The sequence below is a fragment of the Tachysurus fulvidraco genome, chromosome 16, assembly GCF_022655615.1.
Source record: "Tachysurus fulvidraco isolate hzauxx_2018 chromosome 16, HZAU_PFXX_2.0, whole genome shotgun sequence".
Lineage (NCBI taxonomy): Eukaryota > Metazoa > Chordata > Actinopteri > Siluriformes > Bagridae > Tachysurus > Tachysurus fulvidraco.
The window spans coordinates 12839018-12863182 of record NC_062533.1 but is presented as its reverse complement, the minus strand read 5'-3'; the positions used below and the strand labels follow the sequence as shown (position 1 = coordinate 12863182).

At 37.6% G+C, this 24165-nt stretch overlaps 1 long non-coding RNA gene across 1 annotated transcript; it reads left to right on the top strand.

The window, feature by feature from the left end:
• The first annotated feature begins 22549 nt into the window (after positions 1 to 22549).
• Positions 22550 to 23847, top strand: LOC125139027. The gene is made up of 2 exons (XR_007138140.1): positions 22550 to 22646; positions 23413 to 23847. It is a non-coding gene; the product is annotated as an uncharacterized LOC125139027 (long non-coding RNA).
• The last annotated feature ends 318 nt before the right edge of the window (positions 23848 to 24165 follow it).

The window sequence follows — 24165 nt, the reverse complement described above, 5'->3', positions numbered from 1 at the left end:
TTTCAGCTTCTGAAGTTTCTGCAGTTCTGGTTTCTCAACCCTCTCCACTGTCAGCCTCAGATTGTGAACATTCCCCGGAATCGGTCTCATGCTCTTAAGCCTCACACAGACCATATTCTCCATGTATTAGTATATTAGGTGCAGCTATATTGTTGTGTAATTTAAATTCTTTGTGGACATAAAATGATCTATAGCAGGGGCGGCCAACCCGCGGCTACCCGGTTTCATGCGGCTCTTTGCCCGGTTTCATGCGGCTCTTACATTCATATCAAAGTTTGTATTTGTGTCTTTTTAATATGCGTGTTCGCTTCGCTTGAGTTCAATACTGTATTTTCATCAAACGCGCATGTGAGTGGGATGAAAATACCTCAAAGTTTCCCAGTAGGAGCAAAATCCTTTGAGTAAACAATTTGTGTCAAGTTTGCTCTCAAAATGGCAGGAAAAAAAGATGATGTTCATGTGTGCTCTTGTGTGTAATGTGGCTCTTTGTGTTAAGACAGTAAAAAATGTGGCTCTTGGCCTCTGACTGGTTGGCCACCTCTGATCTATGGAATATAAATAATTCACTATATGATCTGCCGAACTGTAAGAAAAATCCAGTGTACAGGCAATGCACATTAATTAGTCACTCACTCTCTCAATTTGGCCCATCGCAGGGCACACACACACACACACACACACACACACACACACACACACACACACACACACACACACACACACACTCTCATTCACTCACACACTACGGACAATTTTCCAGAGATGCCAATCAACCTACCACGCATGTCTTTGGACCGGGAGGAAACCGGAGTACCAGGAGGAAACCCCCGAGGCACGGGGAGTACATGCAAACTCCACACACACACAAGGCAGAGGCGGGAATCGAACCCCGACCCTGGTGGTGTGAGGCAAACGTGCTAACCACTAAGCCACCGTCCCCCCCTGATTAGTCACTCAAGTGATTTATTTTAGAACTAAATTTATGTGTCAGGATTGATACCAAATAATAATACTGAAAAAAAAGTTTTTGTTGTATTCAGCAAATAGTGATTCTTTACCACAACCTCTGTATAGTTGTGCCTTGGGCATTCTAGCTAATCCTTTTACAGATCGTTCTGGGAACATTCCCAGGTAAGAATTATTTAAATTAGCTTTGGCACATCTGTTACTGCTGAATTATATTAAACACACTATACAGCAGTGAACAAATGCATAGTGGAGCTTAATTTTAGATACAGCATCAATGTCTCAATTTCATGGTGACAGCAAAAAAGTGTTAAATGTTCTGCGCTATATTTGTGCACACCAGTGATTGTGGACATAAACTACCTAGCTTTTGCTGATGTTCCCATTTCTAATAATCAGTCATTTAGTTACAGCAAAACCTGCTGAATCAACAACACACAACATAGTTAGCACAATCATTTAATCAACTCTGATTTGATTACTGTCCGATGTCAAAGAGTCTGATGCATGGCATGCACTTTGTAAAGCAGCACTGAATGAAATTGGTATGAATGCTGTGAGTGAGTGAGTGTTAGGACACACTTCATCCCACCATACGCATGTTAAAAAAGATTCATTTCCTGAATGTGACAGTAATCTCCAATCGTACCTACAACTAATCAATTATTGTAATATAACACCAATATGAGTGGAGCCCTAGCCACTTTAAGTATTAAGACAGTGGCTCTGTCTCAAATAACATACTATGCTGCAGATTGTAAGATGCTACGATGTGCTGTGTGCCTTGGGTCACGGGGAGCCTGTGCCTATCTCAGGCGTCATCGGGCATCAAGGCAGGATACACCCTGGACGGAGTGCCAACCCATCACAGGGCATACACACACACACACTCTCTAATTCACTCACACACTCACACTACGGACAATTTTCCAGAGATGCCAATCAACCTACCATGCATGTCTTTGGACTGGGGGAGGAAACCGGAGTACACGGAGGAAACCCCCGAGGCACGGGGAGAAAATGCAAACTCCACACACACAAGGCGGAGGCGGCAATCGAACCCCCAACCATGAAGGTGTGAGGCAAACGTGCTAACCACTAAGCGACCGTGCCTTACAATTTCAATTGTAAATTAAAAGTCAGTTTTTCTGTATTGTATATACGTATATTTTTATATACGTCAATTTCCTCCCATTCTCCTAGTATGGGGATGTCCTCTTTATACCAATGTCTTGTAATGCTCTTTTCAGATGCTAAACTTAATACAGTAACAAAACATACATTCAACACAGTGTGTGCAACGATGCCTAGGCATTTTTTATTAGAAATATACAATAAGGCAATTAAAATGCCCTAAAATTTAAATTTTCATAGCAATCGCCAGCTCCTGGATGATACGGGACAATTTCCTCCCTAAAATGAAGAGTTTGTTTTTCATTTTTCATATTAATCACATACACCTACAGTTACTACCTACAGTTACTACAGTGCAGTTACTCCTCTCTTATGTCCACCCTGGTGGGAGTACAAGATAATCGGAGATTAATTTTCATCGTGAATGTTTTGTCTTGACGCAGCTGTAATAAAACGAACGCACTGTACTTTGTAGAATAGTAAATTCAAAGGTAAACGGATACGCACTTTTTACATGCTACCCGTAATATACATTTCTCCACAACACATCATGTTTAGAGCTAAGAAAGAAATTGGAATTTGTTATCTATCCTACACTCTTTTTTTAATCCATAGCAGGAGCATATTCCAAAAACGTAATATTTTGGGGCAACAACTACACACCCACACATCCTCCAGCATGGTTGTGGTGCAGATAATAGTTCACTTTTTATCTTGAGGTTAATAAAAATGCACACTGGGTTTTTCCCTGCAAACTCCTTACCTTTTCATGAATATGTAATTGTATGTTGTGTTTGATGCAAGCTTTAACAGGATATTAACGTCACAACCCACACACTAACATTTTGCATTAAAGAGACTATACACTAAAGCAAGAAAAAATTTGGCAATAATCTGTGAGAAATGCGAATCTTTAGGGTAACCGAATGAAATAATCCAGAGGAATGAAAGGTAAGTCATGAGAAAATTCAGGAACTTGTATTCATGCTAAAAAAGGCTTCTAGATTAGTAAAGTAAACTATACAAGACAAAAGTAGTAATGCATTGTAGCGTCTACAGAAAGTCACAAGACTTCTTCACTTTTCCTTATATTCCTACATGGTGTCCTAACTCTGCAGCAGACTATGATGTAGCATCTTACCAGAAAATGATGTAGCACCCTTCAGAAAAAGGCACATAATAGCTTGCTTGAGTTTCACCATAAGGTTTCAACATAATATCTTTCAGACTCTGAAAAAAAAAAAGATATGTTGAAACTTAGATAAAGCTCTTTTAACCTGAATACTAAGTATTTCATCAGGACGAAATCAAGCACCGCTCGTCGCCTGGATGATTCGATTTCTTTGGTGAAGCAGAATGATTTGGGCCGTATTTTAAGAAGAAGGGTCAGGGAATTGTGTCATGACTGAGGGAAGATGAAGGGATCAAAAGCTCAAGAGTGCTCAGGATCTAATATTGGGGTGAAGGTTCATTTTTCAATTTGAAGCACATAGCCAATATTACGCTGTAGAGGCATGTGGCATCAAGCTAAAAATGCCTGTATAGAAAATGTTAATCATGACCAAGGTACTTCCTCAAGGTATGAAGTATATTTGGTGTACAGATTATCATGGATGATACTTATGATGAAACTCAATCCCAGGGATACTGAACTGCTGGTCATAGCAGGTGATTCATTGCAGATGCTGGCCTACATCACATCACATCACATCACATCACAAAGCCCTCATCACTCCTCACACTGCACCCCGCACCCTCAGATCTACCAGCACTGCTCGACTGGTTCCACCATCTCTCAGGGTAAGAGGTAAGTATACTACAATACTCTATTCTGTTCTGACAGATAGGTAGTGGAATGAACTTCCCCTAGAGGTCCGGACAGCTAAGTCACGGCTATATTCAGGCGGCGGCTGAAGACCTACTTATTCAGGAAACATTTTTGTATTTAAAAAAAACAAACACAACCTTTGACACTTTTTCATTGAAACTTTGAACAAATGTTTTAAACTTTTTTAAAAGATGCACTTATGTACGTCGCTCTGGATAAGGGCGTCTGGCAAATGCTGTAAATGTAAATGTAAATGTAAATGTAAATGTAAATGTAAATGTAAATGTAAATGTAAATGTAAATGTAAATGTAAATTCATCCCCAGATCAGGGTCTTGCAATATTTCAACACAACAATCTGATCTCACATTTGGCCACTCCTCTGAACCTTGAGATAACCATGAAACACTGCCCTTTTCTTCGCGTGGAATTTTTAACCACATAGGCTGCTCAGGTGCTTGTTCAGTCTGGACTACTGTAACTCTCTGCTGGCAATTCTACCTCTGAACGCAATTCATTCTGTGCAACCTGTTCTCACATACCACCCCACTGCTGCGCTCCTTCCACTGGTCTCCAGTAGCTCCACACATCAGATTCAATACACTGATGCTTGCCTCCAAAGCTAAAAATGGACCAGCTCCCTCTTACCTCAATGCTCTTATCACTCCTCTCACTGCATCTTGCTCCCTTAGATCTACCAGCACTGTTCGACTGGTCCCACCATCTCTCAGGGTACCAATGTTATATAAAGTATTAGAAAGCAATACTTGAGTAAAAGTACAAGTATCGTACTAGAAAAAGACTTTGGTATAAGTGAAAGTCACCTTTTAGAATATTATTCAAGTAAAAGTCTTAAAGTATCTGATATTTACTGTACTTAAGTATCAAAAGTCATTTTATGATATTAAATGTACTTAAGTATTTGAAGTAAAAGTAAAAAGTAAAATTTCAGTGATTTTCGGTAGGCATAAGAGCAGGGGCGGTTTTAGGGTTTCATCTTTAGGGGTTTTAGCCCTCAGTGAGAATTTAAAACAAGAAGAGTTTTATATTATATATTATATGACTACATAGTAAGCCAAAAGTTATGGTATTATTAAATGGCAAAAGTGGACACCAAAATTTTATGCATGATGTAATGATGACTTGAATCAAATCAGTTCATGTATGTGTGCATTCTCTACAAACAGTGTGTCCAATGAATGCAGTCATTAATAAATAAATATTCACAAGACAAAGACCAAATGATATTATGCCAATAAATGTTTTTATATAGTATTGTATGGATTGTTTGCATTAATATTTTGTTTGTGCTATCGACTCTGGTAATAAAAATAGTGAAATTTCACTGCTTTTGGTTGCCGTCTTTGCGGCTTTCCGCCGATTAACGTTATAGATAAACGCCTCCAGCTCGGACTGCGCGTGCACGCTGCGCGTACCTGTGCTTCTCCGTAGAGCGTGCGGAGCGTAATGCAATCTAGGAGCAGTGAATCGCCAAACCTCCCTTATTGCAGTCTCACACATTTCTTCTGATTTTATTTTGTAGTAACGAGTAACGAAGATGCTTAGTGGAAATATAACGGAGTAAAAGTATATATTTTATCTAGGAAATGTAGTGGAGTAAAAGTGAAAGTTGACATAAATATAAATAGCGAAGTAAAGTACAGATACGTGACTACTTAAGTACAGTAACGAAGTATTTTTACTCCGTTACATTATAACACTGCAGGGTAGCCTACAAGGTAGTTATACAGCAAGACTCTTTTCTGTTCTCGCACCAAGGTGGTAAAATAATCTTCCTCTAGGTGTCTAAACAGCTGAGTCAGTATCATCTTCAAACAATGGGTAAAGATCTACCTCTTCCTAATACACTTAAACTAGCTCTTATTTTTCCCTAATTATTTATTAAAAAAATTGGAATTATGAATTAGAATTCCAGTGGTGAAATATACATTGATAGAGATGGTGCTCTGAGTAAACATCTGAAAGTGTGTTAAGGTTTATTATTATTATTATTATTATTATTATTATTATTATTATTATTATTATTATTATTATTATTATTATTGTTGTTGTTGTTGTTGTTGTTGTTATTATTATTATTACTATTATTATTATTATTATTATTATTTAAAAAAATTATGTCAGTGAGAATCCATTGATTACATACTTCTAAGCGCGCAGTCTCTGTGCTTCACTATAGCATGCTCAATAACATTTTGTAAACTTTCTGGCCATGCCATTCATTCTGTACCAGCAAACCGCAGTGCTGTGCTAATGGCTTCAGGCACTAATTAGCACAATCGGTCATTTAGACACAGTAAATCCTGCTGACCAGCCCCAACACTCAGCACAGTTTAGCTTCAATGTACAATAACTGATCAAGTGTGTCTGCACTGAGAAAAGATTTTAGAGAAAACTCTCTAAGTTTTTAAGAATTTTTAAGAGTTTTCTTAATGTTAAAAAAAAACACCAGATATTGTAACTTGTAATTTGACATTTAGATTAAAATTTTAATTCAAGTACAATATACATTCCTTATTGTTATATATATATAATATGTAATTTACAAATTTAAAGTGTATATATTAATGCAGATCAGTGGTAAAACTCTATGACTGCTGTGAGTAAAAGGCAGATGTGCCAGTGTGTGCAAGTTTAATGAAAAAAGTGTGCAGTATATGTACAGTAGTGCTAGGTAGTGTGTGTTGAGTACGCGAGTTCAGAAAATGTCCAGGTTCTAGGTCTTTGTGCTGGTTGAAGACTTGGCTGGCTTTCAGGGACCCATAATATTATAACAATATTTTTTTTAATTTACAACATTTTCACCTTTGACAATTTCTCATCATTAGGTAGCTCCTATCACAAAACATCAAAGACTTCATGCTACAATTTAGTCTATATCACAGGTCATCTGTACACTTCTGCAGTCTATTGCATGCATGAGCTCACAGTACACCAGTCACACAGAGAACCAGTTTCACTGTCTTGGACTCTTAGGGATAGCATCATTAGAATTTATTCAAAATTTTACATTAGTAAAATCTAAATCTCTAAAAGGTTTCTTACATTATGGAGTAATATGATCTTGGTGCAGCCTCAGTTAAGATGCAGCTGTGTTTCGGCTGTTTATTGCAGCGCGGCAGTGCAGATGTGAGCTTGATTTGGCTAAATATGATCCAGAAGGCAGCTGTTAATGTGGGTCATGTCTGGGTCAAAAATTAGCCGACCTTGACCATGTTTTAATACAGCTTGTCAAATGAGGTGAATGTAGTCACAGAACTCTTGCCATATGTCCCAAACACACATAGGTTCCTAAAAGCTAACAGACATTCCATAGAATAAATTGGACTTTGTCAACATTTTAAACTTTTACAGAAGCAGCAATCAGACTGAAGTTTCATTACCTTTTTAGCAGAGAACATTTAGTAGGTATTTCCCAGCAATGTCTGAGCTCCAGACTAAATAGAATAAAATAATTCATGTTAGATGCATGTTGCATGTTACATAGCCTTGTCTGTTTGCCTTTCACACCGAACCTCCTGATATACATATAGCTGCTCCTCGGTGTCCACATAAGTCTAACAACCTACATGTTGTAAACTCTGATAGCTATTTTTAAAGATTTCCTTCAATAAGCAAAAGTTTACTTTACTCCTGTGTGAAAGTTTATAACTCTTGTCTGACTGCTGATGAATTTTCTGTGAGTCCTCAGCATGATGAAATGCAGCCTAGTGCCAGGTTACATTCTCAGAAACACCATTGCTGTTAAACACTCCAATGGGACAACTAGACAAATCCCCTAATAAATTCCTGCTCAGCCATTACCCTGCTGTTCATTATTTACTTTCAGGTGAGGAAAGTCACACAACTGCATACTATAAATCTACAACGTGTCTACGTTGACGTTAGCTGTTTTTTTTTTTTGCTGCTTAAAGCTTTGTACCGATGACCATGTGGTTGTTTTTGGTGCGTTTGAATTGGCAGATTATATGTATGTTTTTTACTGGTCTATATGAGGATATTTTATATATTATAGTGTAAGCAGACAGTCTCTGTCTAAGATGAATTTCTTTCAGCATGTTCTGAGCTTCCTACAGCAGTTGGGATTTTTAGGAACAGTTGGCATGCAATAATGGGATTTGGAAACACTCTTTTTACATCTTTGCTGAACAAATACTCACAAAACTTCACATGGAGTGTTATCACACCTGGGACGCAGAGCTTTAGGTCTTTTGCCAAATCTCCACCACAGACATCACTTACAAATAAATAAAAGCATTTCTTATTCTCTCTAGTAAGCAACTGAAAATGGTTGTTTTTCTGTCCTTTCATATGCTTGGCCAATGATGTTTTTATTCGAAAAGACTTTCCAGACATATAATGCAATGTGTTAACCATTATCTTGTTAAAATCCCTAATTATTTTCAATTCCCATTGATTGAAATTCATAATTATGTTAAATATTAATCACATAGACCTATATGCAATTTCTGTGCTATTATGCCTGACCTGACGAGAGTATAAGATGATCAGGGATTAATTCTCATCATGAATGATTTGTTTTAATGTATAGCTATAATAAAATGAACACGCTGTAATTGGTAAAATAGCAGATGTGTATTTAAAGGTAATAGGATCCATCCTGATAGCCCTAATCCTTTACTCCATCTGCTCTATTCACTAACCTTCTGCCTCTAAGGTCAGCATTTACTCTTGTTTTCCTTGCTGTGTGTGTAATCTAATTAACAGACAAGCCACCTCACATTCAGACGAGTTGTTCAAGGCAACAGGGGTTTTTATGAGAAAGAAATGGTAAAAGAAGGACAAGATTGGAAGGTAAAAAAGAAGGAACAGATTAAGGCTAAACTGTTATCGATCACCTACTTGTTTTTAATCAAAGGCAACCTGAAATGAAATACAAAAATCTTTTGACACTGATATCTTTATGCTAAGAAGAATAATTCCAGTAGGGTGAGGAACTATGGACCTCAATCTAAAAAAACAAAAATATAATGAAAAAAATAAATGCAAAAAATTATGGAAGCTTGTTTCCTCCTCGTTTTACAAAGTAATAAAGAATTGCAACTTTATATCTCAGAATTGCAACTTTATATCTAAGAATTCTGAATTTATATCTCAGAATTGTGACTTTATATCTCAGAATTGTGACTTTATATCTAAGAATTCTGACTATATCTCAGAATTGTGACTTTATATCTCAGAAATGCGACTTTATATCTCAGAAATGCGACTTTATATCTCAGAATTGCAACTTTATATCTCAGAATTGTGACTTTAGAATTCTGCCTGCCTTTAAAGTCACCATTCTGAGATATAAAGTCAGAATTCTGAGAAACAAAATCACAATTATCTTAATACTTCACATTGATTTTTTTTCTTATGCTGCGGTTGAATTCTTGATTCTGATCGATCAAATGGTGCCGATTTTTTTTCTTTTCTGACAGCTGCTCTGATGATACGTTCCAGCTGCAAGGGAGTTAATTCACTAAATTTCTAATAACATATTGTTGCTATAGTAACAATTTATCCAATTCAAGCCTAATCCAAATTCTCTTTAAAAATGTAACATTGTAATAACAGTATGTGGCTGCTATAACATGAGTGATACTGTATGCTTCTGTTTGTGTTCATTAATTGATTAAAAAGATTCGACTGCTGGCAAATTGCTAGGGTACAAGAGGAGTAAAATAATTTCAGTCAATATCTTACAGAATTAATTTCACTGGGGTTTATTGATAGGAATGGAATTTAGGTACATTTGCACTTTGCTGTACTGCTGCTAGGCTGCTGCTGCTGAATATTGAGAAACATGATGCTGATAAAAGTTATGCAGAAACGAAGAGGGTGAGGGGCAAAATTTAGAGCTTAGGATTTTAGTCAGGATAATAAAGGGTTATGTGTCTGGCAAAAGTGCAGTGGATTAACCAGAGTGTTAGCATCTAGAGAACCATTCAGCTCGAAGGTAGAGCTTCATGGCTGAACTGGAAATGTTGGACATCATATTACAGGAAAATAATGAACTTTGGGGCTCAAGAGTAGTCTGATTTTAAACATTAGCTCTTTTTTTATACAAGACTAATAATTTAAGTCTAGAGATTCTGAGAAGTTTGATATGCTGCTTAACATCATGTGCTTTATCTTATACAAGGTGCTGCAATTAAATTGCATGTGAAGGCCTTTTTGTGGTTGATTAAATGGTGTTTATTTATCAATAAACCTAATACGGAAACTAATCAACATAAAAACACTGTGTAAACCATTAGAGAGTAAATCCAAACCCACAGCTATGAACAAGTACAACACCTTAATGAACATGTTTGTGGTTGGGAATTTAATTAATTATCGACATTTGAATTAATCAACATTTAGAAACATGCTGTAATTGATTTGTTGCTAATTAATGTGGACTTATTTTTAGTCACGAATTGAAGTCGTCAATGTAGATGCATTTGATTAAGATTTGAATTTGAAGGTCAATAAATACAGGTTGCAGCATACTTTGTAAACATTATTAGTTGTTTATTAACGCTAAAGCTTATGGTGTGTTAATGTTAGCTAATGTAAGCTTCTCAAGAAGACATAAAAAGTTACTTTATTATGAACTCTCTATACATTTAAGCATCATTTAAAATTTGCTATCACTGCCCAGCTTATGCTGCTTTAGAAAGCTGGCATTTCAACTTACTTGTATAAAAATGAACCCTCAACGAGGACCCTCTCTAATGTAGGATATAAAATGTGGGCTATGGATATTCACCACTGAATCTGGCTTTTTTTTTTTTTTTTTAAAATTTTATGTCCACTTTGTTATAAAATCACAAAAATATTGAAATCTGTCAATTCAGTTGTCTTACTCTCTAACTCCCCTTTTGATGCTTGTGACAAAAACCTCAGAAGCAGAATGTTTTAAGAATGTTTAAAGCACACTTGTGTCGCATTTGTATGTTTGTACTGTCAGCACTGTTATGTAGAACAGGTTGAAATCACAAAATTCTAATTTAGAGAAGTCAGAGCTCTTGAGAAAGTCTGACTTTTCAAGAGAAAATATAACTGTTACCAAGCACCTCTCGGTCACTCTTGGTCTTAATCAAGTCGAAGCTTTTATTCTGCATAGTGAAATAAAACAACATTTCACCAAGACCATGGTGCTACATTAAACAACACAGAGCTATGGACCGAAGGCTAATTTGTACAGACAGACAATAAAATACACTACAGGACAGATACATAGAACAGCTCTGATCAGTACACAGTGTATCTTTACTCTTATTGTAACCTGGGTGAGATGCTTATTTGCACAGGAAACACTAATGTACTGTATGTATGTATGGAAACACTAATGTACTGTATGTATGTATGTATGTATGTATGTATGTATGTATGTATGTATGTATGTATGTATGGAAACACTAATGTACTGTATGTATGTATGTATGTATGGAAACACTAATGTTGGATATAAAAGGACTAATGCCACTTTACTATACACTATTTACACACCATACTGCACCTGGACATTTTAAGGACAATGTTTAAAAACCATACACATTTATGTATATGTATATTTATCCATATGTATATACATTATTTCTTCATCTATATTTTTATATAGTTTTCTTATATAGGTTATACTTTTTATTTTATTATTTTATTCTTATTTAATTTTTTTTTAATTTTTTTTTTTTTTTTTTATACTTTTGTATATTTTTTTATTCTTATACCGGACAGTTGCATAAAGCATTTCACTGCATATCGTACCCTGTATGTATGTGTATGTGACAACTAAAATTTGATTTGATTTGTTATATATATATATATATATATGGTTAAAGTTAACACATTCTACTTTATTCATGAGGATGTGTAGAATCTTCAGAGCACTGTGGTGGCTTCAGACAGCTATTCTTGTGCAGTGGCATTGTGGCCGGTGACAAAAGGGATCTGGACAAGCTGATTCTTGGCATGGCCTCTCAGGGCATGGGTAGAAGGTGTTGTCAATGATAGTTGTTAATTAGCTTTCATCCTTTTTGCAAACACCACCTTGAGACTGTCAGGACACTTGGCAGTGCTTTCGGCAATCGACTGCTCCAAGAATGATACCACAGGTCATGTGGCGGTTAGGATATTTTACCCCAGCTCTATTTATATGATATACAGTACTTCTGACTTTATTCATATTTATTTTTATTTACTATTTTTCTTACTAAAATGACAGTGTAACACTTTAATTTCTACATCAGAGATGCTTATTTTTTTTTTAAATAAAGTTTATTTCTATCTTTATCTTAGATATAATTTTTTTTCCATGTACAAACTGATTTAAACATATTGGATTTTTAATCAAAATGGCCAGGTTTTAGCATTTGGGATACATATTGTTTCTCTCTCTCTCTCTCTCTCTCTCTCTCTCTCTCTCTCTCTCTCTCTCTCTCTCTCTCTCTCTCTCTCTCTCTCTCTCTCAAACTGTTCCACACCAGTAGCCACTTAATAAAAAAAGATGACTCAATCCATGCAAGTTCATGATTAAGAACATTCCCAAATGCCATTCTTTTTTTCCCACATTTTTAATAATCTCTGATTCCATTAGTGCTGAGGGTATTTAATGCCACTGTGTTTGATGCATAACACGTACTTTGTAATGCAGCACTGAGCAAAATGGTTGCTTCTGGATATGAGTGTCATGCTCATCTGTGTGTAAATGCATGTGGATTTATTCCTCGAGGAGAGACGAAGATTACAAACAAATCGGATTTGTCTCTGGAGTGTCATAATGTACCATCTGTCACGGTGACAAGTCATCAACCTTGCTATGCTCATCAACACCTGATTATTGATTTCACTCAGGACTTGCTACCTTTCCTACGGAAAGAATATAAAAAGCTAATCAAAGGCTCCTCATGAGGTCTGTCTAAAATGCTACCGAATGAGTAGACCCTGAGCCGTAGCCACGCATGACACACTACTCACACTAAAAGCAATGAGACCTGTAGAAAAACACACATATGAGAGCAAGTTTCTTCTTCTTTGTGCTCTTTTTATTGTGTTTTGGGCTGTAATAGCTTGAGCACTTATAGTTGAAAGAAGAGCTCTTATTCCAGACCTTTTGAAAATGCTCATGCTCATCAAGAACATCTTGGGGTTTGTGAATGTGTTGTTACAACCATTTGTCCTAAGCTCCTTGTGGTTGAATGGATTGGTTGTCCCTAATTTCCCCATCGTGATACATGGTAACTGCTACACATCTGTTACCAATCTGTGGTCCTCAGTGTCCTTTTCTACACTGTGGTGTGCTGGGAAGAAGGCTGCAAAAAGAGAGATGTGGCACGACTGGACAGTCTGGTGAGGAGAACAGATCTGGACTCACTGGTGACAGTAGCAGAGAGCCCTTGACAGACGGACCCTTGACAGAGTGTGTTCAGTGGCAGACTGCTGTCTCTCTCCTGAACCACTACAAGACAGAGAAACTCTTTTGTCCCTCTGGCCATTAGATCTCTCAGGTATCACAGGGTTGAAACATACAAACTGAGGAGTGACCTAGTACAGTTTTTTACCTGTAATTGCATTCATCTAAATTTGATTGTGTATCTCATATTGATCAATAGACACCAGGGTTTATTGTGTTCTATCTATCTATCTATCTATCTATCTATCTATCTATCTATCTATCTATCTATCTATCTATCTATCTATCTATCTATCTATCTGTCTATCTATCTATCTATCTATCTATCTATCTATCTATCTATCTATCTATCTATCTATACCTCTAATATTTGTCATAAGAAACTTACACTCATGTCAGCATTAACCCATTGTTAAGGTAGTATTAAGTATTGCTTTGTGGCTGAATATAACGTGATGCATTTTAGATACATTTTACATTTTATATGTTATATTGTCTGTCTGCACTGTCTTTAGTCTTTCACTAGGTTGCACACTACGCACTTTATGTGGCTGGGATAACTTATATTTTATTCCTTAACTTTGTGTTGTTTTATGTAGCATCATGGTCCCGGGGAAGCATTGTTTCATTTCACTATGTACTGCATCAGCTACTGTATATATGGTAGAAATGACAATAAAAGCTTTTTGAGTTTTTTGACTTGACATCGAGTAGAATAGATAGAGCACAAGCACCATTGATGTTGCTGAATGCTTTCATATATTGTTTTGCTGCTAGCGAGTTAGGATAGAATACTGTATTTTGCTGGTTCTTTTAAAATACGGTTGTTAGTGATTCCTTGATTCACCTGCAGTCTGGCTTGAATCACCTGAGCAAAAAAAAAAAAGACTCAGGTGGGAGTACTGCTTGAAAGTAATGTAAAACCTAATAAACAAAGTCTCAGATCAACTCATACGCACTAGACTTGCATAAGCATTGCTTGAGGAATGCTTTTCAAACAGGTTCAAAACATCAAATCCCAATCTGATCCCACTTCTTACTGTCTCAGAGAGCAAATGTTGCTGAGTGGTGTACCAAAACTGTTCAGAGAAAATTGCTATACATCCGTTTAATAGGCTGTAACAATGTAAACTGGTAGCCCAATTTGATTCCTATCTAATCATTTTTATTGACAAGCATCTGTCAAGATATAGTGCCTTGTGCTCCAGTGCTGAGCGCTCAACCGGCAACCAGCAGCACCTGTTTATTTACTTGTCTTTGTTTTGATTCAGGTCTTGTCTCTGCTCCGTCATGTTATTGGTTGCTCCCTGATTGTGTCCTGATCGTTCTTACATTTTGTATTTCCCTTCATGTCTGTATCATGTTTTGGCACAAAGTATCAGCTGTTTATCATTGTGATCACCTGTACTGAGCCTTGTTTTCTGTTTCCTGTTTTATAGACTCTCGTCTAGCCACAGCCTGTCGTATACTGTAGTTAGCTACAACATTTATTGAGTCTGCTTCTGTTCCCTGATTTCCATGTTCTCGCCCCTGCCTGTTTATATCTGTTTGCTGGATTGTTTTCCACCGTGCTTCTTAAAACCTGCTCCACCTCCATGCGACTCCGTGTTTCACTCCACCCACTTGAGGGAGATTTCAAAACCCATCCATGTGACAGCACCTGGATTTGAAAGGAGCAGCTTATTTAAAGCTGGATTTAACCAATGGCCAGTGGTAGATTTTCTCAATACCAAAGGCCAAGGAAAAATGGTTTTCTTGAATGTTGACTGTTTACACCAGGTACACATGCTTCTGTTAGTCCTTCCAGTTTTAACTAATGGACCTAATAGTAAACTTTTTGGGCTTGTATAATATTATCGTTATGTTTCTGCGTAATTGTTTAGACTTCACCAGCCTGCTGACTCATCTCAGTAAAAAAAGGTGCCTCAGATCTGTGTTGGTGGTGCCCTGAAGCATTAAGGCTGCCATCACATGGACCACTTCTTAGTGCCTGGTGTTAAATCCTATTACGATTACCACGGTCCACCAATCAGACAGCTTTGTGTGGTGTTTGCGGACAGCCTAGAGGTGGGGGAAAAGATTGATATGGCACAACCGAACCCTGCTTTCCCACAAAATATCTGTAATCCGGTCCCTCTTGTAAACAGTTTGTGTGTGTGTGTGTGTGTGTGTGTGTGTGTGTGTGTGTGTGTGTGTGTGTGTGTGTGTGTGTGTGTGTGTGTGTGCGTGTGCGTGTGAAAGTGGTTCTTAACTGGTCAGAACAGAAATCCAGCTTGAAAAATCTGACAAGCCTGCTGCGTTTTGCACATTTTTACATTGTTTCTTACATTGTTGACCATGCCAAGGGGCACAAGCAAGTAAAACCACCAGTACTCTCTCTCCCTTGATATGCTAATCATTATGCACTCCTGAATAAAAACTAAAAATGATGACATACTTTATGCTAGCTCACTACTGAAACCCTCCCAAAGGGCTGTATGATACATAAATCTACATAAATCAACCCACTCTGCCAAACCGCAGCGGAGAACACAGGGGCACTAAACACAGATGGCCAGAGACTGTATGGAGCAGAGACACTCCACAAATTGAAATATAAATGGGGCAGCACATGTCATCCAAAATGGTGGTTATATTATGCAAGTCCTGAACCTCGCAAGGCATTGCATCTTGGCTGGTTTTAAATAGCATCCAAAGTTCTCATAACAGACTAAGCTTGACTTTTCTCTCCTAAAGCAGCTTCAAAAAATATAACAGTCAATTGCCAATCAGCCATGAGATAAAGACCACCTGCCTAATACTGTGTACTGTAGGTCTATCATGTCACACTAAAAAAGTTCCAATCTGTCCAGGCACGGACTCCACATGACCTCTGAAAATGTGTGCTGTAATATCAACACTAAATCTCCTGTAAGCTGTGAGGTGGAGCCTCTATGGTTCAGACTTATTTGTCCAGCACATCCTACACATGCTTGATTGGGTTGAAATTTGGGAAACTTGAAGGCCAAGTCTTGAACTTCCATGAGAGAGTATTATCCAACTAAAAAAGATTTGCAATACAAAATTCCAAAGTCTGGGGTGCACGGTGGTTAGTGGTTAGCACGTTCGCCTCACACCTCCAGGGTTGGGGGTTCGATTCCCGCCTCCACCTTGTGTGTGGGGAGTTTGCATGTTCTCCCTGTGCCTCGGGGGTTTCCTCCGGGTACTCCGGTTTCCTCCCCCGGTCCAAAGACATGCATGGTAGGTTGATTGGCATCTCTGGAAAATTGTCCGTAGTGTGTGAGTGAATGAGAGTGTGTGTGCCCTGCGATGGGTTGGCACTCCGTCCAGGGTGTATCCTGCCTCGATGCCCAATGACACCTGAGATAGGTACAGGCTCCCTGTGACCCGAGAAGTTCGGATAAGCGGTAGAAAATGAATGAATGAATTCCAAATTCTTATTCTTATTGTCACTATACAGAGTACAGGGAAATTAAAGCCTTCCATACAGTGCAATTCACACAGAATTTGGTGCGAGCTAAATTATTTTTAAAGATGCCCTGACACACGTATTTCATTAATTTTGTCTGAAGTTTACCATGGACTCTGTAACATTTTTTTTGTGGAAAAAATGCCTTGGTTACCTTGTTTCAAGCCATTCTAGTGTGGTATAGAAAGCCTGCAGGAAGACTCAGCTCGATTTGTACCAGTTCTTATTAATATTCAATGAGCTATGCTGCTTGGCTCCGATTGGCTAAACGATAGGATATGAGATTATGACTATTCATTCACCCAGCGCAATAAGTAGTCTAGGCTAGAGGAACTTTGTTTACAATCACCTGGAATTGCGGCAGAATGGCTTCTTCAGGTATATTGATGTTCAGCCATCCTTGCTGTATAGGAAACTCACTGAGCTACACGAATTCTGTGGGCGCGGTCTCATGTGGGAGAGCTCATGAATAGTAATGAGCTCCATCAATTCCACGTCACTCTGAGCAGCTTTTCTAACTGACCTGATTTAGTTCTTTTCAGTGGCTAGAGCTGACAGAGGAGGTAGCAGTTCATTTTCACATTCCTGACACAACACAAACACATATGGACCTAACACATAGTGTATCAAAAAATACAAGTAAAAACGCTTTTGTGTGGAAGGGCAACTTTAAGAATCGAAATAGAAAAGCACAGCAATTGTCGTCAAGGCAATAGTAATAAATATGTCATTTATGAATGATGTATAGATATAAATCATTATGTAAATATTTATATAGATAGAAATATATAGATCTAAATAAGTTAGTGCACAATAGCCTAACATAGGGATTTGTATATAATGAGCGCATATTAATACTCATATTGAACACAATCATGACCATAAGGTCTTATGTTCTAAGAAGAAACACCAATGTTTTCGAACTATCCTTACAACTATCCTTTCTTTTCTACTATTTTTATTTCTTATTCCATTTCTTACTTTATAATGAACATTCAGTCTAAGGTGAAATGTTTGGTTCACTGATGTTTATTTCACTATAGGTTATATACTGTAAATAAACGGTGTATGCCACTAAAAAAAATCTTCAGTCTTAAATCTGAACATTTATACATGCCTATGAATTTATGCTAGCTGATTTAAATGCTTTTCAAAAAGTCAGTATAAGTGTAAATGATCTCTCTCTCTCTCTCTCTCTCTCTCTCTCTCTCTCTCTCTCTCTCTCTCTCTCTCTCTCTCTCTCTCTCTCTCTCCCTGCCTCTCTTTCTCTCCCTCTCTTTCTCTTCCTTGTTCCACAACAGTGCCCACCTGAAAGAATGGACCAATCAATCAAAGCAAGCTCATGACTGAAAAGATTTCCAAACACCATTCTCTTATCGCGCACAATTCCATTGATTAGCTGAGAGTTTTTAATGCCACTGTATTTGATGCATGGCACGCACTTTGCAATGCAGCACTGAGCAAAGTGATATGAAGGCTACCGTAAGGCTTAGTTCAGCTTGTCACACTCACCTGTGTCTGTTCTAGCAGATGTGTCAAGCAGGAGGAAAGAAGATTAAAACACAAATAGAATTTGCCTCTGGTGAATCATAGAGTTCCACCTGCCATACTGACAACCAGTGGTCCACTTCACCCCCACATAATTACGCATTTTATTATGGGGTTTATTATGGATTTGACCTGGAACCTTTCCTTGTATAGCTAATCTAAATATGTGGAAGGGTTTCTTGTCTCTGTTTCCATGTCTCTTCTGTTGACCTTGGATACCACACACACACGGAAATATGCACTTGTAAGGGTAAAGTCTACCATCCAACATGAGACTTGACTAATTCAATTTACAGAATTTGAGAAATTGACTTTTGGCCCTTTCAAGCTCTCTTCCAGCTTATTGAAAATGCATCTGGATCACTTCTCACACACATACACACACCCTTCTGAGCACTCATCCCAGTCCTGCATCAGCTAAGTAAGGCTCACAGACTGCTGAGTGGCTCTGCGTAAGTGTCTATTATGCCGTTTCATTTGGGAGTGCTTAAAGGTGTGCTAATTACCAGGCCATAATTCCCATAATGCACTGTAAGCACATGTGAAGATTAACATTGAGAAATGAAATTGACCAGCAGAATGCTGTATTATGAATTATGTTTGTGTGTGTGTGTGTGTGTGTGTGTGTGTGTGTGTGTGTGTGTGTGTGTGTGTGTGTGTGTGTGTGTGTGTGTGTGTTTAACATATACAGGCTATATGCTTAATGTTCCAGTGTCAGGTTGTGTTTGTCACCGTCACATTCTTTGATCACCTCCTGGTTTTGAGTGTGATTAAGTTTTCCTTGCCCTGGATTACATTTTGTAGATTGAACACATACTTGACTAACCTATGGAATTTGTATTCAGCGTAACTGTTGATTTTCTGCACTTGCTTCTGACATTATTGCAAATCCTGATAAAAGTGCAGCGAACCACCATAACCTGTGTTGGAATTTTGATTAGTAAAATCAGTTGTAATTCAAACCAACCGTCCATCCATATTCTGTACTGCTTCCCCTACACAGGCTTAAAGGGATCCAAAACTCTCAGGGAACTTAAGGCACAAGATGAGATATACCCTGGATAGGGAGCAAACCCATCAGAGTGAAACTACAGACAATTTAGAGATTCCTTTGAGCAACCTGGGGGAAGAATCTAGAGCTCCCCCCAGAGCACAGGGAGGACTAGATGAAACCCCCACCCCCCACCCCCCTTTCTTTCTCTTTCACTCTGTGTGTGTGTGTGTGTGTGTGTGTGTGTGTGTGTGTGTGTGTGTGTGTGTGTGTGTGTGTGTGTGTGTGTGTGTGTGTGTGTGTGTGTGTGTGTGTGTGCACATATCTCTCAACCACTTTACCCCAACATGTGTGGAAATGTCACCTATACCCTCAGTGATTTGGAAGCCAAATGGACCTTGTGCATGTGCTGATGAGTGGCCAATCAGGTTTAGTATGCCCATACTAAACATTTGTATGTGCGCACTCAAAGACACTTAATCTAATTTGCAAAAATAAAATTGTAATAAAAACCAAATGTATTAGTTTTTGATAACTTATGTAATAAAGCCATTTCCCAGAAGAGCAATCAAAATGCAGCAGTGTATTTAATACTGAAAGTCAGATAGTCACAGACATTAAGACATGTATAATTTAAATCATTATATTAAAACGACTATTTCACACCTGAATTAACTTTTCATTCTATTGTGAGGAAAAAACAGGCTTCTTTTCAAATAGATCTCAAAGGCATATTAAAAAAGCTGATGTCAGGACTGGGCTCAATGGATAATGTTAAACACACACACACACACACGCACACACACACACACACACACACACACACACACACACACACACACACACACACACACACACACACACACACACTTTTGCAGTGCGAGATTGGTAGTTTTTATGAGGGTAATAGAAGTAATACAGAGGTAAATGGGAATAACAGTAGTATAGTGTTAAAGGGAATAACAGGAGTAGTATAGTAATAATGTGAGTAATAGGAGTAGTTTAATGATAATAGAAGTAATAGGAGTAGTATATACTGTTTATGAGATTAATAGGAGTAATGCCATGGTAATGGGAGTAATAGGAGTAACACAGTGTTAAAGGAAGTAACAAGAGTAGTACAGTATAGTGATAATGAGAGTAATAGGAGTAATGCAGTGGTAATGGGAGTGATAGGAGTAGTATAATGTTAGTAGGAGTAATAGGAGTATCGTAGTGTTAATTTGAGTAACAGGAGTAATATAGTGTTAATGGGGTAACAGGAGTAATATAGTGTTAATGGGAGTAACAGGGGTAATATAGTGTTAATGGGGGTAACAGGAGTAATATAGTGTTTATGGGAGTAACAGGAGTAATGTAGTGTTAATTCGAGTAACAGGAGTAATGTAGTGTTAATTCGAGTAACAGGAGTAATATAGTGTTAATGGGAGTAACAGGAGTAATATAGAACTTAAATTCTATACCATAAAATTAAGTGGAGTCTTGGTATGATACTATTTTGAATCATCACAAATGCACTAGAACATGTGTTTTGGGTTCCCATGTTCAAGTACAGTTAAAATTGTAACTTAATAATGAGATTATTTGCATCACTCTACAGTATATGTAAAGGCGATATAAGGATGAATTAGAACGGAACTGTTCAGGCTCCAAAGTGGCGTAGATGCTGACATGTACAGTCTGACTACTGTGCAAAAAACAGCTTTCATATAACGATAGTTGTGACAGTTTCAGAATAAATTTATGTCAACTTTCTCTGTCGCTTTGCAGTAGAGCAGTCAGATGATGTACTTGCGACATCACAAACCAAATACTTTTACTATTAACAAAACAAGGCAACAATAAAATACAGTACAGGGCTGACTTAATCTAGAATAGTTTATTTAGTTCAATGTGTTTTTGAATCTTCTTTTGTCCGCTATATCAAGTAGAATCTCGTATGTACAGCTATGAACTAATGAATACTGATTTCTTTGGTCTGGATTGAGTGAGGTGCAGCAGAGATGCAGCAGAGATGCTTTGCTATGTTGTGTTGGGTCACCCGAAGGACTGTTGTTGGTGTAGGTGCTTGGTCATTGGTACTGTATACCGTCTGATACATGCAAACATTTTCACCTTCAGCCATCAGCTTTCTTATTTACAGTGGTGTATAAAGTAGTGGAAAGCAATACTTGAGTAAAAGTACAAGTATCGTACTAGAAAAAGACTTTGGTAGAAGTGAAAGTCACCTTTTAGAATATCACTCAAGTAAAAGTCTTAAAGTATCTGATATTTACTGTACTTAAGTATCAAAAGTCATTTTCTGATATTAAATGTACTCAAGTATTTGAAGTAAAAGTAAAAAGTAAAATTTCAGTGATTTTCGGTAGGCATAAGAGCAGGGGCGGTTTTAGGATTTCATCTTTAGGGGTTTTAGCCCTCAGTGAGAATTTAAAACAAGAAGAGTTTTATATTATATATTATATGACTACACAGTAAGCCAAGTTATGGTATTATTAAATGGCAAAAGTGGACACCAAAATTTTATGCATGATGTAATGATGCCAGTCTTGAATCAAATCAGTTCATGTATGTGTGCAATCTCTACAAACAGTGTGTCCAATGAATGCAGTCATTAATAAACAAATATTCACAAGACAAAGACCAAATCAATAAATGTTATTTTTATTTAGTATTGTATGGATTGTTTGCATTAATATTTTGTTTGCGCTATCGACTCTGTTAATAAAAATTGTGAAATTTCACTGCTTTTGGTTGCTTTATTTGCGGCTTTCCGCCGATTAACGTTATAGATAAACGCTTCGAACTCTGACTGCGCGTGCACGCTGCGCGTACCTGTGCTTCTCCGTAGAGCGTGCGGAGCGTAATGCAATCTAGGAGCAGTGATTCGCCAAACCGATACGTGAAATTTATACTTAAGTACAGTAACGAAGTATTTTTACTCCGTTACATTACAACACTGCTTATTTACCATGAAAACCTTAAATAAACCTTAAATATGTCTTAAATATGAATTTTCCATTTCTCTCTCAGTTACACCATTGTAGCCATTGCTATGTTTACTAGCTAGTAATTTGCTAATATATATATATATATATATTTCTGCAATATTAAGTGTTTTATTTTCTTTCTAGTTTTCATTTTGTGTACGTTCTATAATTTCAACGAATGAAGCTTGGTGGTGCAATTAGTACTGCCCCTTTAAGTGTGCCTCGTGCAGAGAGCGCGTGCACGGCTGCAAAGCAGAAAAACTTATGTGTAACCAGCAGGGAGAAAACACACAGAATGTGAGTAATGCTGACTTGTTTGATTAAAATGAGTTTGTATATTGCAAAATTAAGTTAAATGACTGGTTTATTGTTTCACATTCTTGCTATGAAGTTGAATTACTGTGGAAGCGTGCTGAAGTTGAAGAGTTTGCTTTTGTTTTTTGCAATTGTTTACTGAGACATTCTGGGGAGTGTATCCTATATATATAAATATATATATGACTATATTGTTGTTATATTGTGTTATTATTTAAGTAAAACCAGTTAGAATGTATGGATGTCAAAGATCTGAAGAGTTAAATATGCTAAGATAGCCGCTAAGTGTAGCATCACGATGCTAGTTTTGCTAACCGTGCAGGCCCCGTGCAGGCCCCGTGCAGGCCCCGTGCAGGCCCCGTGCAGGCCCCGTGCAGGCCCCGTGCAGGCCCCGTGCAGGCCCCGTGCAGGCCCCGTGCAGGCCCCGTGCAGGCCCCGTGCAAGGCCCCGTGCAAGGCCCCGTGCAAGGCCCCGTGCAGGCCCCGTGCAAGGCCCCGTGCAAGGCGCATGTTCTTGTGTTTATTTTCTCACATGCAGAGTAAAATTGCTAATGTTGTAACTATGATCATTTAAATGAAGTAAAAGTGTGTTATCAGTGTTCAAACTGTCAAAGATTTTTTTTGTAAACGTTTTCAAAGAAGAATAAAAGGAAAAATCTTGTATTCAAAAACATGTAAACAGTTTATTTTAAGGGATGTTTAAGTGTTATGCGCTCGATTTTAATACGTTTAAAATGTGTGTCGTGCAGACTTTTTTTTTTTTGTCTCCTGGACAAATTGCTGGAGGATACGACTGGAACCTGAATAATCTGAATGGATTCTTCTGGATAACTTTTTGTCACCTTGTAGTCGTGTATCAACTCTTCAGCTCCTGGTTCTGTCTTTGAGAACCTGGACATTATTTCTGGGGAAATGGTAGGACCTAGACTTTACTCCATGCACATTGTCCGGGACAGAGACATCTTTCTTCCATTTTTTTTTTGCATCTCAGGAAAAGGAAAAAAAACATATTGATACAAATTTACACATTAATACTTATCGAGCCTTTTCAAAATGTTTGGGTTATAAGTGTATTGTGTATATTTGTTTCAAATTAATTGTCAGTTATTTTCATTTTTTCAAGTGCCAGAAAGGAAAAAAGCATTCACATATGCTACTACAATATACATCCCTGGTTTACCGTTTTTTGTGTGTGGCACTGATTCATTTGTTTTAATGTCTCCCTTTTTATGATGATTTCAGTTGCTTGGTTTTTTTTTGTTTTTCCCAACCTTGAGTATTTAACTGACACATGCCCTAAAAGCTCTTTGAATGAATTTAGAGGAACAACTGCTCCCCGGGAACCACAGCAAAAATGGCTGCCCACTGCTCCGGGTGTGTGTTCACGGTGTGTGTGTGTGCACTCTGGATGGGTCAAATGCAGAGAACGAATTCTGAGTATGGGTCACCAAACTTAGCCATATATATCGTCTCTTTCTTTCTTCTTTCACTTTCTTCTTCTT